The 6,000-nt window shown below is 31.4% G+C and overlaps 1 protein-coding gene across 2 annotated transcripts in view; it reads right to left on the reverse strand.

Annotated features, from left to right (window-relative positions):
• LOC106469136 (microtubule-associated protein futsch-like) overlaps positions 1–4,683 on the reverse strand; it is a 48,500-nt gene extending 43,817 nt beyond the window's left edge. The window contains exon 1 of one of the 2 annotated variants that reach the window (XM_022398232.1): positions 4,616–4,683. The gene's annotated coding sequence lies outside the window, so the exon portion shown is untranslated. Of the gene's footprint in view, positions 1–4,245; positions 4,393–4,615 lie in introns of those variants that run through there. The other variant, XM_013929635.2, reaches the window with a different exon arrangement.
• Positions 4,684–6,000: the final 1,317 nt, after the last annotated feature.

Below are 6,000 nucleotides of genomic sequence, written 5' to 3' on the forward strand. Positions count from 1 at the left end.
CAATAACAACTATATATACACAAGTTTTTGAGCAAATTATCAACAACTGTTATAGAAAATTATAAAATTTTTAAATTGAAAAACTGGACTAAAAAAGACTACTAATCATATATTTTTGATACTCTGGCTTCACAGATAGATCTAACTTCTACAATTCTTAAACTCAGAAAATATAAAGCTCCAATAAAATTAAAATATTGGTCTCAGTTATATTTCCGTTTCCTTACAAATATTTCTTCTTTACTACTTGTCAAACTTTTTCAATACACTGTCAGAAGAGGATTATACATGTAATGCCTTTTCAGAAATAACTGTACTATGACACCAAAATTGTAGTAGTTTACTATATGTGTTGAATTTTGTGGGTAGTTTTGGTGATTTCCCATTTCCTTTCAACACACTCATTAGGCAATGATTTCAGCTAGTTGTACTTACTCAATTTGAAATATTAATTTTTTTTGTCCAAAAACAAATGTATAAATAGATAGTTTACTACATGAATCAGCCAGGAAAAAAATAATTTTCAAGAATACAGAGCATAATGTCATCTCAAATCCAACTTAGAAAAATAGAAGTTAAGCTCATGTTAGAAAAGTACCAGTAAAACCCAACAACTATAGTGTTACTCAAAAGGTCTATGGCATGCTCTTTGTGTTGTGTGGCATACTGACCATATCTCTTTAAATTAGTTTCAGCTTTAAATACTTGGAAAACTAAGCAGCAAATTGTTTGGAAATACATAGTTACACACTCAGTCTTTCAAATTAGGACAAAAAGCCCATGGCAAAAAAATGATGCTATAAGTGCATTAACCAGGACAAAATTCTGTTGTTGTTTTTTTCCTGAAGATATTCTTCCACATAAAAACATTTGGTACACAAGTATAATACCAGGCAAGTGTCCTCACAAAGAAAAACAATTAAAAACCTACAATAGGTTTTTGTACTGGTTAAATATTTTTAGCAAAATCATAAAATTAAAGACAGCTTTCCAAGTTTCACCACTATGAAATTCAACTTCCCCAACAAGTCAAAATCAAAATGAATCTTTTGTTTAATGCTAGCAAAATATAATGAAATTCTCTATACAATTTTTTGAAACACTGATGTTCTTCATTCTTTCAACTAACATAAAATTGAGCTTATCTTCTCTGTTTACTCTCTGTGAGGTAGTACTTAATACTAAATAATGCAATGATCATTCATGAACGAACAGCAGCACTTTAGAGAATCACTTAAAAATTGCTGGACAGACCTATACATTTAAAACAATAGTACAAACTTTTACAAATTTGACATTTGCCTTGGTTTGTTACAGAATCTACAAATTCACTTTAACTGAAATTTGATATTAGGCACTGCGAGGTGATTGTATCATTAAAAATTTAGTAATTTATCAGCAGTTTTATATTGTTTTTATCTCTGTATAAAATTATAATCTTTGATGCTATTGAAAGAAAAAATTAAGAAATTAAAGGAAAACAATTAAGAATTTTTTCTTGTAACAGCATTTTTTGACCGTCATACTTCATGTTTTTCGTAAAATGCCATAGCTTTTCCAATGGCTTTGCCGTATGCCATAGCTACTTTCAAGAACTGCAAATGCAACTCCTTCCATTCACTACAATTAAGGTCATTTACCAAATATCAGAGTGGACAGAGAAATATGTTGAATAGTGGATGGAAACTTTTTAAATTCTATGACAGAGAATTTCCAAACACTTTTATTTGTAAAATATAAGCTTTTTCTGATAACTAACATGTTATTTTTCCTACTATTTAAAGTTTAAAATTATTAATTTATTGTAATCAGGTAAGTTTTTTTTGAAAATTGTTTAGGTTTTATTACTGCTAAATCTAAAGCTGTGACCTTAGGTACCTAGCCCATAAGGCCTACCTATAATGTTTGTTTTAAGAATTGATTTTCTGTACTTGTGTTAGTTTATGACACAGGTTATTATACTGAAATAATACAGGTGTTAGCTATACAGGAAAAATAATTTATTTAAATCAAAGAGTAAGAATTACTGTTTCACTATTATTTAGTAGCTGCTAATATTTTTTAGATTATTTGGAATTAACAATTAGTTAAGTGTAAGTATGTGTGTACATATGTGGACTGCAGATGCAATATTAGAAGATAATGGTACCAGTAATAATTAATATATGATTTTCTTGTTATATTCATCCACAATCTCATGTATAAACTGTGAAATAATGTAATTTTAGATAAATTTACAAATAAACTAAGGCTATCATTAGCATAACTTCAATACGGTTAGAGGTAGTTCAAGGTTAGTGGGGTGGAATTTATAAAGGTTTGAGAATTGTGATCTTGATTAGACTTTCAAAAGGCTCAAAAAGGTACAACACACTACACTTTAATGTTTCAGAGTAAACTACTGCTAGCTTTGGAGAATACTGTCCTATTAGACAAGAAAAATAACAGAAATAAGGAATCAAAACATGAAAAGGATCGTTAAGGTAAAGGTTGCTTCGAGAAAGGGTGAGAAATAAAGTGCTAAATTTATTAACAGTACATACTAGAAAAACATTGAAGCTACAGAAGTCCAGTTAGCACTGAAGTACTAGTCTTCAACAGAATTTGAACCTTTGTCTGCTTGCAGTGAGGAAGGAAATGAGTCACAGTTGAACATGCTAAGTGGAAAATTCTCATATGTTTACTGACTTACTGATAAAGTTCTATTTGCAAAGGAGAGCATAAGACTGAATTGTCAGGTGCTAACATAGAGGACGTTATAGAGCATGTTAACAGGTTAGTTGCTAATACCAAGTATCATTCTCTTTTTGCAGTGAATGTAGAAGTGAATGATATGTACTGGACACTGTAAATTAGAAAATCTGCTTGCTTAAAAAAAAGGAGAAAAACAGTTATGCAGAGATCTGCTCATACTGCTTACCCTTCACCATGTTATTCTTTGTCAATTCTCTATCACACTGACATAGCAGTGAATGGAAAAGCAAAGACAGCCCCTACACTATTTGAAGGGTTACATTAACAACCAACAAGATTATGTCATTGTTTCATCAAGGGAGCCTAAAACTGAATAAAAGCTTCAATACTCTCAGGTTCCTGCTCATTAATACGGACACTAACAGGTCACAAACACCCACCTACCTATATCTAACCTTACTCATCAATGGCTTCACCTTTATTACTTGTAGTAGCAGAAATATTCATGCAGCATTTTGAACACACCATTTTAACAACATATTTTCATGAACCTCTAATATTGGTAATATACACTAACAATAAGTTTATTTTAGGGACTTTTCATGCTCATTTCAACAGCTAATTTTACAGCATAAAATTTCCCATAGAACTTGAAATCAATAACACTCTTCCATTCCTCAACGTTCTGGTTCACAAGGATACGAGTTTAGAAAAGTTGACCATTACCATTTATCAGAAGGATACTCAAACAAATATTTAAATTTTCGTTCATGTCATACAATAGCTATCAAAACTGTGATTATTAAAACATTAAAATCTAAAGCTACAAGAATTTTTTTTTTTTTGAATTTCACGCAAAGCTACACGAGGGCTATCTGCGCTAGCTACAAGAATATGCTCCTAATTTTACTTAGATGAAGAACTTAAAACAATTTGAGAAGGTTTTCAGGAATAACAATTATCCAAAGAAAACGATTCATCGTATGTTATATGGTTCACCTGTCTCAACTACTACTAATCATCTGATAATCACAATGAAAAGAAAACAGCATTTCTTCCTTATATAACAAGCCCTAGGGGAAAAACTTCATAAAATAATAAATAAACTAACATCCCCATAGTTTTCTTAAGTGTTCCTACACTGAGCAATAATAATTTGAATAAACGTATTTTTATAACTCAGTACATTGCTGCCCAATGAACTTATGAAAGCTCTGTTAATAAAACTTAAAACTGTCGAAAACTCGCAAATAAAAGTATTTTAACGTGGAGAAAAGTCCGTGTATAATTGCACATATTAATTTACTTACGTTATAAGTCTTTAAAAACAACTACTGCTCACACTCACAGTTAATAGCTATGTTTTCACATTATCACCATTACTCACTCAGACACTGTTAGGCACAGGCTTAATTGGAGTTAGGCTTAGTTTTTGTTCCAATAAATCGTTTTACCATTCCAACCTAAAAGTTAGACGTATTTAAATGAAAATTAAATACGTGGAATTTCGGAAATTACTGGGTACACTAAAAGCCTCTATCATTAACTTACCTAATATGATTAAAAATTACTCGACTTCACACGCTTAATCCTTGATAATAGTATTAAAATTATCTGCTTCTCAAAAATTCTAAATACCCATTACATCATGGTTACTTGGCCTATAGTATAGTACAACGTCTTGTCAATAAACATACGAGTGGTACTGATATGATAATTTTTCTCTGTTTTGGGTGTTTTTATAAACTAATATTATGTAATATAGTAATCACTGATCAACGGAATAAATAAAAACTCCACGGCAATATCAGTACATTTCTTACTTAGATATATTATTAATTAAATGCTAAACCTGTGCTTAAGGCGATTGTTGCATTTCTGTTAAGATGAAATATAGCTTAAGGCAAAAAGACACACATACCATCATATCTTTACCAACTGTTTTGATTTTATCTATTAGACGATGATTTTTGGATATAACAATAGAATAGTTTCGGGATCAGTTGTGTTTCCTTCTTCAGCCTCTAATTTAACAGACTTGTGAACTGTGTGTCTGTTAGATATAAATAATTTTTATCCTATTTTGCTTTGCAGATATCTCCACCAAAATGTCCTCTTTTAAGACTGTACTGTTTTCTTTTAAAATTACTGTCATGCAGTGATTAATTTCGTTCTTTCTTTTCTCTCTCTCTCTCTTTCTCTCCCTCTTTCTTTATTTTACTCTTCTTTATACATGTAAGTTTTACTAAAAACAGAATGACTCACTATTCGATTAGCAGCCTGAGTTGCTGGTGGGTGTTGTTGACTAGTTTCTTTCTTTTTAGTGTATCATTATTAGAGAGATGGTACAAGTAACTCTTGTTTAAATTCGATGACGAGGAACCCACTTTGAGACTAATAATGGCTGGAGACGGCTTGAATGGGTAATGAAAAAAAACTTTAATATAAGTTTAACATAACAGCAAATGCACAACGTTTTATCATGACCTGATATGACAAAACCTTGTCGAAACGTTGTGCATTTGTTGTTATGTTAAACTTATATTAAAGTTTTTCTTCATTACCCATTCAAGCCATTATTAACCCTTGTTTAGCTTTGCGCGAATATCCGAAACTTGCTGACTAACTAAAATCAAGGGCATATATATATGTAGTCATTGTTTCGTTATGTTTTCTGTTACGTGCAATCAAGGGCAAAAGGTGGTATAGCAGTTTAAATCGCCAGATTTTACCACTTCGTAACTAAAAATAATAATATAGTTTTATTCAGATACAGATACACCGAAATTTGTTTGCGCGGGTGTTATGCATTTAGTTAACGTCATTATATATATATCACATAGTTGTTTGTGAGCTAGCTTTGGTCCTCACCTCAAGCTAAGATTACATGCTACAGTAGACATTTGTGCTCTCTTGGCCAAGTTTCTGCCTTGTATGTTTTTGAGGTGTGGATCACACCCAAAAACATGGAGTAGCGGAAAAGTATGAACAAGTAAGCAGGAACTGAGAGATAATTGCCTCTTGAAAATTTAACTGGAAATGATCTCTGATATAAATAACATAGATTGCGGGATAACGAATATGGTCTTTTGTATGAATTCTGTCTTAGTGGAATAAAGACAGTGCTTTTTATTACTTTTCCAGAATTCAAAAATTTATATATTGTTGCGTCATCGAGATCACGTCACTATTCTCACGCCTTCTACTTTCTAGAACTATCCTGTACTTTGGCGAATGCTCTAGCATTTACTAGATATAAGGTAGTCTAGTATATAAAAGAGGGTGACAACGTGACGGCAAGGTAAT

Source organism: Limulus polyphemus, unplaced genomic scaffold, assembly GCF_000517525.1.
Source record: "Limulus polyphemus unplaced genomic scaffold, Limulus_polyphemus-2.1.2 Scaffold3, whole genome shotgun sequence".
In the NCBI taxonomy this organism is placed as follows: Eukaryota; Metazoa; Arthropoda; class Merostomata; order Xiphosura; family Limulidae; genus Limulus; species Limulus polyphemus.